The following is a 13,242-nucleotide window of genomic DNA, read 5'->3' on the forward strand; positions in this document are numbered from 1 at the left end:
AAGAGTCTGGGGGAACCAGATGTGGCCTGCCCAAACCCATAAGTGCAGAGGTCACTGGACTGTTAACTACATCTATTCCCAGCCTTTCGGGCAGAAAATGGGTTATATGTCTCTTCCTTTGTAGAGACAGCTCTGCAGGTTTAATATTCCTGGTTTCCCTAGTGCTTACCTGTGAGTGCATGGACCTCATGTCTGCTACTGACCCCGGGGGATGAAACACAGATACACAGATACACAGATCACACAGATCATCAGGCATGGTGGCAAGCACCTGTACCTGCTGAGCTGAGCCACCTTCCCCTCTCTCTCTCTCTCTCTCTCTCTCTCTCTCTCTCTCTCTCTCTCTCTCTCTCGGTGTGTGTGTGTGTGCATGCTTGTGTGTGTGTGAGTGTGTGCATGCTTGTGTGTGTGCATGCTTGTGTGTGTGTGTGTGTGCATGCTTGTATGCTTGTGTGCTGTCTCTGTGTATGCCATCTGCTTGCAGTATGCTCTCAGAAGCCAAGAGAGACCCTGGACCCAACATTTTAGGGATTTATGAGCTGCTTCATATGGGTCCTGGAAATCAAATCCAGGTCCTCCACAAGAGCAGAGAACATCCTTACCTGCACCACTATCTCCAGCCCCTTTAGATGATGCTTTAATGTTAGGAGTTTTCAGGTGCTGGGGCTGAAACACAAGGCGTTGAAATGTGAGTTAGGTGTTCAACTATGGAACCATATCACCAATATTCTGTGTTTCTTTTCTCTCAAAATGACAACCCCACTTGGCTGGACTTCTGTGACTATATTGTGTAACTTGGGTCGCTCAGAAATTCATGGGCTACAATTTTAGGATCCTGCAGAAGGAAGTGAGATTACCTGATTTTGAAAGATTTCTTGCTATTTTAGACAGGAAAGATAATAATATTGAGTAAATAATGTTAATTCAAGGTTAATAAAAGAACAGGCAGCTGTGTGGTGGGAAGGACAGGGTAGAAAGAATATTAGGGGAGGGGGCAACAGTATCCAGATCCAATTTTGAAAATTTCATGATTTAATTATTAAAGGCAGTAATGCCATCTGACTTTAAATTTAAAAAAAGCAAACAAATGTGGAAACTGATTTAAATCTTGGTTTTCAGAATATGGAATTTGATTGCTGATGTATACATGGGTAGCCAGCCTTTGAAATGAACCTCAGTTATCTAGATGGCCCTTTCTCTTGGAATGTGGGATGAAATTTTGCAGTGACTTCTAATGAGTACAGTGCGTGGCAAGATTGTACTGTTGAGACTAGTTTAGAAAGACTGCGGCTCAGGTCTGGGGGCTTTCTTTGGCTCCCACTTATCCTCATGGTGAAGAACACCACAGCTACTCTAGAGTAAAGGTTGGAAGGAGACTCCCCATCTTAATGGGAGGAGCTTTAAGTCATTATCCAAAACATAGACTTTTGAAGGCAATGATTAAGGTTGTCAAGAAATTGAACCCAATGCACAAATTAACAAAGAAGGCTGGCAAACTTTTGTAAAAGCAAGGCCACCTACTGGACTGGAGTCAAGTTACAACAGTCCAACCCCAAAGCCTCTTGAGGAGAGGCATCATGGGAGACCTTGAGCCAAGGAGTCTGTGGAAGCACTCGGGCTGTGTTCAAGGCAGGCTGTTGGGGCTGGGGAGAATGCCTTCCCATCAGTCAGGAGGCCCTGGGTTTGAAGGGCCATGGTAACAGTCTGAGAGTATGTAGTTGGTGGGATACATGGAGGTGATGAGAGACAAGACCCTGGGCATATTCTGATGGCAGAACTCACGACACAGCCACATTCCTACTAGGTTTAGAAAGAGAATACGATCTGTGTAGAATCAGCTTGTGGGTGGCTTTCTGAAACGGCACTGTGGACAGACATCCAATGTCAGGTCCTGAAAACATTCCTTTCTTGTGCGTGTCTTTTGATGCTTTAACTGTGTACACTTTGTATTTAAACATTTCATTTACCTTTCAAAACGAGCTTGACACGTTAAATTCGCCAATGTGCCACTTCTATTTTGTACGATAAATGAAAACAAATAAACAATGGATATCAGGTTGAAAAACAGAGCAGACACTTGCTTTTGTGTATATTATAAACAATGAAGTCTTTAAAAACAGCTATTACATATACTTCCTGGCTGAGGAGATAATCTAGCCAGTAAAGTACGTGCGAGCCTTGCAAGCATCAGGGCCCAAGTTCCATCTCCAGAACTCATAAGAAAAGCTGGGCATGATGGTCCACATGTAATCCCAGTGCTGGAGAAGTGGAGATAGGAAGATCCCTGGGGCTCACAGCCAGCTTAATTTTTATTGGAGATCTGCCAGTGAGAGACCCTGCAGACATCACCAACAGCAGCATAAATAAACAAACAAAAAGCCATTGGGGCCAGCACTTAGGGAAGAGTAGGTAGCGTCCAGGCCAAGAACAGCCTTGCAGGCTGTGCTGGGAAGATTTGACTTGACCCCGTGGTTCCAGAGGAACTAATTCTCAAGGGATTTTGCCTGAAGGTTAATAGATCATGAATTGGCTGTTTAAGTTCTGCTCTTGGTGGCAATATAATAGAGATAATAGGGAGAAGGGGGACTGGTAAGTATCCCTCAAACACCTCAACTGGCAGACAGGAATGAGATGAAAATGTACAGAAACCCAACATAACAGAGCAGGTAGAATTTCATTGCTGGTTTCTGTTTTTTTTTTGTTGTTGTTGTTGTTTTCCTTCAAGATAGGGTTTCTGTGTGTAGCTTTGGAGCCTGTCCTGGAAATTACTCTGTAGACCAGGCTGGCCTTGAACTCATAGAGATCTGCCCCTCTCTGCCTCCTGATTGCTGGAATGAAAGGTGTGCTCTGACACTGCCTGGCCTTGGTGGTTGCTGTTTAACAGAATTCCCATTTGTCTCAAAATTTCATTGGAGTTAGATGGGCCTGCTATTCCTGCCATAGTTTTGCATGATCCAATACTACTTAGCAAGAAATAAATAAACAAAAAGAAAAGCAAACAAGCAAGCCCTGTTCTGTGCTTTATTGGGTGTTTGGATACTTGTAAGTGTAAAGCTATACTTAATCAGAACGCTGGGTTCACAGTGAAGTAATTGCCTAGCTAATTACCCTCCCGGGAAAACGGCCTCAGATTGGTCATTATAAATCATAGGAGAGGAGATAAACGGAACTGTTGTTTCATAGCTCACAGAAGGAAAAGAAAGCCACTATTTTTATGGTTTTTAGATTCCCTCAATTTCTAGATACTACAGCTGTGTCCTCATTGTATTTTACAGGCAGAAAGGGAAAGAAAGAAGAAAGAAAGCCTCCCCTCAGCCATTCCTATAATCTCAAATTTATAACCATGTCCAAGGTAATTCACCCACAAACCAACTAAAAACAGCCGTGGAAGAGATAGACCCATCTGCTGGAGTGATTTCTTAACTGTGGAAAACGTTTCCTTTTCTCTGAAAGCAAGGCTGTAAAAAAAAAAAAATCTATATAAATTTCAGTCCACAGAGCATGAAGCTCTAATTTTTCCACCTCTCAAGCACTTTGAGTAAATGATTTTTTTTTGCATATGTGGGATGTCAAAAAAAAATCAACAAAATTTGTGTGAAGGGAGTGTGAGAGATTGATTTTTTGACCACGTGAAAAGTCTTGAGAGTAACACCACAAAAGATTCTTCAAGGAAATTAGCACCCACAAGAATTCTATTTGGCTTGGTACTGTAATCTGTATCTATCTCCCATTGATATGTTTTTTTCTGTTTGATATAACAGTGTGTTGAGCAGGAAGGCTGAGAAACCTCATGGCAGTGACTGTGTAGGCAGCCTACAGGTAGCCTGGGGGTGACATGCTAAGTGCCTTGCAGTTAGGCTGGAGGTGACATTGTGGGCACCATGCAGGTAGGCTGAGGGTGATGTTGTGGGCACCATGCAAGTAAGCTGGGGATGACATTGTAGGCAGCTTGGAGGTAGGCCAGGGGTGACATGCTAAGTGCCTTGCAGGTAGGCTGGGGGTGACACTGTGTACTGCAGCTGTTGCTATCTGGCCCAGTATTCCTGATTTTATGGTATTACAAAGAAAGGGGCGTACTGGTCAGGGTTTTGTGTTGCTGTAACTAAATACCGGGTGGAAACAACCTAACCAAGGGTTTATTTTGGCTCATAGTTTTAGAGCCACCAGTTCATTATGGTGGGGGAGGGAAGTGAAGACAGAGTAAACCAGTTCATGACTGGACATTCAGAAAGCAGAGAAGGCGATAAAGAGAGGACGGATGCAGGAAAGGGAGAAGAAAGGAGACAGGGTGTGGCAGAGGAACCAGGGAGGCTTCTTTCAGTTAGCCCCCACCCCTCCTGAAGTTGCACGATCGTCCCACCCCCAACACCCGCAGATGATGACAGAGCACCAAACATGTAAATCCATGTGTCACCATTCATGCATAAACCATAGCAAGGGCTTTCACTCAAAGGTAGAACCAAAGGGTCATGCAAGTCCACAGTGGTGGAAGTGGTCTCAGGAGGATGATGTCATCAATGTCAGGTTCTTACCAAGCAGCTTCGGGTCTCGCTTCTACTTTCTTTCCTCTGCTCATTCATCCAGGATTTTAGTTACTTAGCAGCTTGGCAGACTAGCCTGTGTGGGTGGAATTAACGACCATCTGAGGAGGCCAGGGTTTTGGTTTTTTTTTTCCCCATGTGGCAAAAGGATAATTATGTTTGTGTCATGAATTGGGCTTTAGAAACATCACTGAAGATTTGCTTTAAACTCGCACCTTCAAGCAAACTATGGGTTCCATGAGGATTTGAACATATCTCTCTCTCTCTCTCTCTCTCTCTCTCTCTCTCTCTGTTTGTGTGTGTGTATGTGTGTGTGTATGTATGTATGTATGTAATAGAAATTAAAATCCTCTCTTACCAAAATTTAGGTAATTGATATAGAATGGGAAACCAGGAAAAATTCTGCCAAACTCCAAAGAAATATCAGTTCCTGCCCAAACTTCAGGTATGAAGAACAACACTGCCTTTTCTTTTCCCTTCCCTCTTTTCTATTGAGTTCTTCCAGGCTTAGGTATCCCAGGAAACAGCTGAGATTATTTTCACTCTGCTACAAAAATAGGCTTATGTACGGGCATGCCCAAAACTATCTGTATTTCAATGACAATTTGGAGGTAGAGCTATATTTTACTTTATTATTTGTTTTTGAGACAAGAATGTATAGCTCAGGTTGGCTTCAAACTTCCTACTTCCCTGCCTTGGCCTCTCAAGTGTCAGTACTGGATTACAGGCATGAACTATGACATCTGCCAAACCATCTTTTTGTTCAAGGAAATTCAAGAATAAATAACTGTCTTGGGGAGCCATTTTGGGGGTGTGTGCCTATTTCAAAAGTTGCATGTGACTTTTTTGACTTCATCATAAGATTAGCATTTCCTGCGTCTCTCACCATGGGGCTAACTATTCAAATGGACTCAATTTCCTTTCTGTTTGAAGTAGAGCCAACCCCTGGGATCCCAGGAAGATTTGTATCTTCCTTGAAGCAGCATTTGATAAGCGGTAGTTAATGAAAAACATTTCTGAATTAGTACAGAATATATGGTTTGTCATGGATCTAAAAATAGTAGAAGATGCGTTACCAGAATGTCTTCAAGAAATAAAATGATTGAGTTTAATTAGAAAACAAACTGTACTGTATTCTCAATCACAATGAACCTTATAGGACAGGAATCTTCTGTAATTAGCTGGTCCTGGCTTCTCTTCAGGTGCTTCTGCATAAAGCTGGTTTCTGTGCTTAAGCCTTCATTCACCAGGGGGCTCAATCACAGGCAACCCCTCATCCTTAGCCATTCTGTGCTTTATTAGTTCGTATCTTTGGTTTTGGGCATAGAAGCTAGGAATCATGTTCAAAAAGTGTCTCTTGAAGCCTGAATAAGTTTATGTGTGTCAAGAGAATCAACCAAAATTGTGTACAACAAAGAAGGTGAAGGGAGATGAAGGGGCAGGACACATCTTACACACACACACACACACACACACGCACGCACGCACACACGACACGTATAGGGGTCAGCAGTTAAGAGCACCTGCTATAATGACTTATAAAAACAAAGCAAAGTGGGTAACTTCCAGTGGGCCCTGCCAAGGTATGCCACTGAGCAAATAGGCCTTGAGCACGAGAGTTAGTGCAAGAGGTTTATTGGGGGGAGGGGGAGGGAGAGAATGAAAAAGCAAAAGGCCATATTGGAGTGGGAACATGAGAGAGGCAAGCAGGCGGCAGAGAGAACTGGGAGAAGGAGCAAGAGACAAGAAAGGCAAGAGAGGCAAGAAGATAAGAGAGGTAAGAAGGAACTGTGCCTTGCAGACACTTTAAAGGGGTGTACAAGTCACATAGCTAAAGGTGGAAGGGTACCTGGTGTCAGGTAATGATGTAACTGCTTCAGCGGCTGTGGCAGCAGCTGCGCTCATGGGAACTAACATTGGCTGCTCTTGTAGAGGACCTGGGTTTTGTTTCCAGGATCCACATGGTTGTTCAAAACTGCTTGTAGCTTCAGTTCTAGAGGATCCAATGACCTCTTCTGGCCCCTGTGAACGCCGCATGGACATTGTCTTAGGGTTTCTATTGCTGTGATGAAACACCATGACCAAAAGGCAAGTTAAGGGTTTATTTGGCTTACACTTCGGCATTGCTGTTCATTTCTGATGGAAGTCAGGACAGGAACTCAAACAGGGCAAGATCCTGGAGGCAGGAGCTGATGCATAAACTTAAGAGTGGGTCCTTGGTGGCGACTGGACTAATTAAAGTGTGAACAATCACAGGGACAGCAGAACTGCAGGACCAGGAGTTCAGCTGACCCTTCTCATCTCAGCTGTCAATATAAACTGTTTGTAGGTGGTCATTGCTATTATCTGAATGTTTCCCATAGATTCTTATCACAGCTTCTAAGGGAGAGGTTGTTGCAGAAAAAAAATGCATCAAATTGGGAAAGGACACAATTGTGAAGCATGTGCAGAGGACTGAGGGCTCCAAGTCAAGATGAAGCATGAGGACTGGTTGCAGCATGATCTAGGCTATCCTCCTGAATCTCCATCAGTGTGGATTCATCTCTCTCTCTCTCTCTCTCTCTCTCTCTCTCTCTCTCTGTGCGTGTGTGCATTTATGTATGTATATATAATCCCTCTCTCCTTACACATACATACACACCTCTCTCTTATCTCTTTTCATTTATAATAGGCTCTGACAAATTTTCGTTTCCAAACCTTAAGTGTCTGAAGTGTTAATTGTTTATATAACTGGTAGAATCTCCTGACAATTTTCATCTAAGTAACAGCTACTAATATGTGTTTATATACCACTTTCCATTTTCTTGCTTTTTAAAAGCCAAGGGATGTACACTGTGTGTATGCCTAGTGCCTAAGGAGAGCAGAAAAAGATGTTGGATCCCCTGGAACTAGAGTTACAGTTCCCTTGTGGGTGCCGAGCCTGGTTGTTCTTGCAGAGGAATCAGTGCTTTTAATGACAGAACAGCTCCTCCACATTTCATTTTTAAACAATCTCAACAGTAGACACTCTGTAGTGCTGGATGAATTAGATGGAATCACCAAAAGACTCTGCCAAATTTATGGGTCACACCCAGGACCCTAAGTAGTTTACTGTTGGCCTAGAGAGAGAGATGCATTCCTTTGTTTGCATAGTGTCACTGGGATTGCAGCACCCCGGTTATATTGACCACTGGAGCCTCTGCAAACCAGGTCCTGGCAGCTGACACCTTGAAGAGGTCCTTGCAGCTTATAGGCTAGTGTATTTCAGAAGGATTATTGTACGAGCAGTGGAAACCTTCTATTATCAGCTGGAGTCTATGTATTTTACTTTAATAGAATAAACCAAAAAGTTCTTCTGGGTATTTTTTGAAAAAAAATATATATATCACATTACAGGTATTTATTGACCTCCCCTTCTTGCTTCTCTTATATTTCCATTTGCTGGGCCAGGTGTTCCTTGGCTAAGAACTACATGATCCATAGTCATGGATCAGTGGATGTAGTACTAGGTGGCTCCTTCTGTGTGTATGTTTGGAACTCAGGACATTGTGGTGACTGGTGAATTGGCACCACTTCTTGGAGAGGTTGCTACTTAAGCTGTGTTTTGATGGAAGGAAGGAGGATAGATTATGTGCCTTTGTGGTGAGCTCATATGCAGGAGCCTGCCTGGCAATAAGCAGAGGACACAGGGAGCCTGGTAGAAAAGTGCACTCGCTGGAAGGTTCATTGCTTGTTGAGTATGGAGGGAAATGATTTCAAGTGATGGGTTCGTGTCTGACCATGAAGACTTGACCCCAAGGGGAGGAACCCAGGTTTGATAGGACAAGTGGAAAAGGGGACAATGAAGAGAGATGTGTTGGAAACTGTGCAAAAGATGGAGTGGCAGATGGACTGTTGCTGAGGAACCAGGAAGAAAGCACTGTTAACGGGCAAGGTGCTGGGCGGGTAAACAACCATCCCCATCCGTCATCTCCTCACCAACTGTGCCCTTTGATTTCACAATGATTTATTTATTATACCACCCCCCTTGTTACCTAAAACATAGCACTTCAATTTCACATGCCATCTGTGAGCTAGAAATGGTCATAATTAACTACCACAAATGTTCTAAGAAGGTGTTGTGCTAAAAACAGCTGATCACGCTTGCCAGCGTGCTCTTTATGTGAGAACCCCGGCACTCATTGTGAGAGGGGTAGGGTTTTGTCATGTCTTCACTGAGCTGTGCTTCTCACACGGACCACAGGACTAGGAAGTTGTGATTCTCTAATTAAATGTCCTTAGGTTTAATGTTTTGACTATTCCTCAGTTAGGGACAAAAACAGTAGGCCCATCAAAAGTAAGTTTCTGGAAGAGATCTATCTACAATTGCATTAGGCCGAAGTCTGTACTCCAAAATACACAATAGGTATAAGAAAAATATCAAGGGGTTGGGGAGATGGCTCTGTGTTAAGAGCACTAGCTGGTCTTGCAGAGAACTTAGGTTTGATTTCTACCACTCATATCTATAACTGCAGTTCCAGGAGCTCTGATGTGCCTTCTGGATAAAATCAAGTAAAAATGTAAACAGAATAGATTAGTTAAGACGTGTCTTCTCTTCAAGGTCTGACTTGGACCAGAAGTGCAAACCTTTTGATTGTGCCACTGCTTGTGTGTGACCTATGCTCCTACGACCCAGTAAACTTACTCATTTTGCTCAGCTAGACTTGATAGAATCTTCCCATCTTAGTCAGTGTCCTATTACAGTGACCATGCAACTCTTATAAAGGAACACATCTAATTGGGACTGGTTTACAGTTCAGAGGTCTAGTCCATGGTCATCACGGCAGGGAACGTAATGATCTGCAGGCAGACAAGGTGCTGGAGAGTAATTGAGAGTTCTACATCTGAATCCATGGGCAACAGGCAGAGAGAGAGAGAGAGAGAGAGAGAGAGAGAGAGAGAGAGAGAGAGAGACTGGGCCTTTGGTGTTTGAAACCCTAAAGCCCACTCCCAGTAACACACTTCCTCCAAGGTCACACCTACTCCAACAAGGCCACACCTCCTAATCCCTGTTGGTCAACCAGCACCACTCCATGATAACCAAGCATTCAAATATTTGAGCCACCTTTCCACGCTGCCCTGAGACAGGTCCACATGTGCTCTTGATTCCATTGTAGCTGAAACGGAAACTTACACAATATCTGAACCCCTTGATGTCCTGCAGATGTGTCGAGGACCAGCCTTGACAAAAGCACCTCTTGCCAGGGTAGAGGTGTGGGGATTTAGAGATATAGTAAAGAATATGAAGACACAAATGAAAATAATAAAACAGAGAAATATATAGGATAGTATCGGGAGGGAATTACAGTGAATATTGAAATTCACCTGCATTTAATTTCCAACTGCTTAAATACTCCTAGTCCCAAAAGGTAGGAGTAGACAAAAAAAAACAAACTACATTAACATGATATAAGGAAATGAACACACCAATTGAAGGTTGTGGGCTACCTTCATAGTTAAACATTCTGTTGCTAGAACAAAACAAATCACACTCACACCCTAGACCAAAACATTCTGTAGACAAACCACTCCCTGGGTGGAATCCAAAGTTATCTTCATAAAGGAACTAGACCCTTAGTTGGATCCTTAGACTCTTGTTTGAAGTAGGAACATGCCTACTTCTCTATTTCTCAAGTACAAGGTCTGGCTATTAGCCACACCTGTTGACAATAACCTTGTGACAATAACCTACCTCTAGGTGGGACCTCTGTTTGAAGTAGAAGCACACCCAATAACCTTTAAGGAACTAGTGGTAAGTTCCAACTCTTTGACTTTGGTCAATGTGGAAATACGCTCATCTTTTTGGGCCTCCATACAAATGAAGGAGAAGGATGTCCTCAAATTCCTTGCCACAGGAACCTACTTAGATGGCACCAACCTTGACTTTCAGATGGAGCAGTTCATCTACAAAAGGAAAACTGATGGTATCCACATCATAAGTCTGAAGAGGTCCTGGGAGAGAGAAGCTGTTGCTTGCAGCTTGGGTGATTGTTGCCATTGAGAATCCTGCTGTGTCATCTCCTCCAGGGTGTCCTGGCAAGTGAACCACATGAAGTTTTCTGCAGCCACTGGAGCTACTCCAATTGCTGGCCACTTCCCTCTTGGGGCCTTCACTAACCAGATCCAAACAGCCTTTGGGGAACCATGGCTTCTAGTGGTGACCAATCTCAGAGCTGACCAGCAACCCATCACATAAGGTGTTTTATGTCAACCTGCCCACCATTTTTATGTGTAACACAGACTCTTCTCTATGCTATGTAGACATTGCCATCCCAACAACTAGGGAGCTCACTATGCAGGCCCTGGAAATACTCGGCATAACGACACTATCTCCCCGTGAGCATCCTTGGGAAGTTATATCTGAGCTTAACTTCTACAAAGACTCAGAGGAGACCGAGGAGGAGCAGGCTACTGCTGAGAAGGCTGTGACCAAGGAGGAATTCCTGGATGGTGAATGGATGGAGGCAGCTCCTGAGTTCACTGCTGCTCAGTCAGGGGTGGCAGACTAGCCTGAGAATATGCTGGTGCCCTCTGTACCTAATCACTAGTTCCCTACTGAAGACTAGAGTGCCCAGCCAGTCATTCAGGACTGGTTAGCAATTCCCACAGCACAGACCACCCAGTGGGCTGGAGCTACCACTGATTGGTCCGGAGCTCCTCTGCAGGCACCTGAGCAAAGAGAAAAAAGATGGAAGGAGAGTAAAGTTTTTTTTTTTATTTATTGAATTTTATTGAGCTCTACATTTTTTCTCTGTTCCCCTCACTGCCTCTCCCCTCCCCCTTCCAAACCTTCCCCAAGGTCTCTATGCTTCCAATTTACTCAGGAGATCTTGTCTTTGTCTACTTCCCACATACATTAGATCTATGTAAGTCTCTCTTTGTGTCCTCATTGTTGTCTAAGTCCTCTGGGATTGTGGTTTGTAGACTGGTTTTCTTTGCTTTATGTTTAAAAACCACCTATAAGTGAGTACATGTGATAATTGTCTTTCTGTGTCTGGGTTACCTCACTCAAAATAGTGTTTTCTAGCTCCATCCATTTTCCTGCAAAATTCAAGATGTCTTTATTTTTTTCTGCTGTGTAGTACTTCATTGTGTAAATGTACCACATTTTTCTTATCCATTCTTCAATAGAGGCTTTAATCTGTCCCTTGAGGTCTTTACAGCTCTTGAGGAGAGTCAGGCAAAAATTCCCATCCTGATTCTCCACATCCTAGCCTTGGGGCTACTCATCTGTGCTCTGTGAATCCCAGGAAGCTCTTAACTTCCAAGATAATTCATACACAGATTGGGAGTTGGCCTGTCGTGACGGAGCTCTCATCGGAGCTGATCATGTTGTCATCTTTAGTCAAGTGATTCATATTATTACATAAATGTTGATTTGGATTGCTATTTAAGACATCTTCAGGAATCCTGAACACAATGATTCACCCCTGAAATGAAAAGCAACAGAGGGACATGCAGATTCAAAGTTGATACTGATAGAATAAAACCTTTTGTTTGTTAGATGCAGGCAGACATTTTCAGGCAGGGGTGGCTTCGTGTTCTTTCCTTAAATGGCCATGAAATAATTGGTAAATTAAATACTACAGGGTTGCAGTTCTCTTCTGTAGCTACTGGGAATAAAAACAATTTTCTAGATCATCAGGAGACTCATTCTTGAAGTGTAGATATATATATATATATCTCGAAGCGTCCAGAACTCACATGATTCATGGATCCCTTAATCATTCTGGTACTTCCTTCTAACATTTCAATATCTCACCATGAATTCTGCTGTTGGGCATAGCTTTCCTTGAGAGAAAAGGATGAACATTTTTAACATTTTGGAAGAGCTATCTTATTCATCTTTTTAAAATTAAACTTTCAATCAACCAGGGAGGCGACCTTCTGGTGATATCTTTAAAATTAAGTGTCCCTGACAAGGCTTGTCTTACTATGTGCTAGCCATTGGAATTTGTTTACTAACACTCAGCAAACTGCTTTTACTAGAGGCTGCTCTCTGGCTGGAGGGAGGGGCAGGTAGGTGTCATAGAATGCCTTAAGGTATGGGAATAAAAGATCATATGGATGAAGAGGGTTGATGAGGACTTTCTGTAGCCAAGAGACCCCAAAATTTGGTGGCCCAAGAAAGAGAGGTGTGTTTATCCTTCACACGTGTGAACAAGATGACTGTCTAGAATTTTGAGGTTGTATTAGTTATGGGTCCCTAGGGGAACCAGAACCATGAATATTGGATCATCGGGGATACATTAGATTGTCTCATAGGACCAGAGGCTGAACTGTCAGGAAAGAAAAAAAACTGCCTAACCCAAGAAGTCAAGCTACCACAGAATAAGTGGGACCAGTGACTGAGAGATTTAAAGATGTTTCCAACTTTTGTATAAACAAAATTTCAAAAAACATCTTTAAACCAAATATTGTGCATGCATTGCATAATTATTAAATAGGAATAAGGAAGAGAAATTTGTAATCCCCAAATATAGTGGGTATAGTTGGAATTTTCTTTGGGCCACTAACTGACTTTCAAATAAAGACATGGAGACTTGTTATTAATTATGAATGCTTGGCCTTAGCTTAGCTTGTCCCACTAGCTCTTTTAACTTAATTTAACCTGTTTTTATTCATCTGTGTTTTGCCTCAGGGCTTGCTTCTTTCCTTCCTTCCTTCCTTCCTTCCTTCCTTC

General features: G+C 42.9%; 1 pseudogene; it reads left to right on the top strand.

The window, feature by feature from the left end:
- The first annotated feature begins 4,923 nt into the window (after window positions 1–4,923).
- The window catches only part of LOC101987920, a 105,333-nt pseudogene continuing 97,014 nt past the window's right edge, over window positions 4,924–13,242 (top strand).

This window comes from Microtus ochrogaster, chromosome 1 (assembly GCF_000317375.1).
Source record: "Microtus ochrogaster isolate Prairie Vole_2 chromosome 1, MicOch1.0, whole genome shotgun sequence".
NCBI classification, from domain to species: Eukaryota; Metazoa; Chordata; class Mammalia; order Rodentia; family Cricetidae; genus Microtus; species Microtus ochrogaster.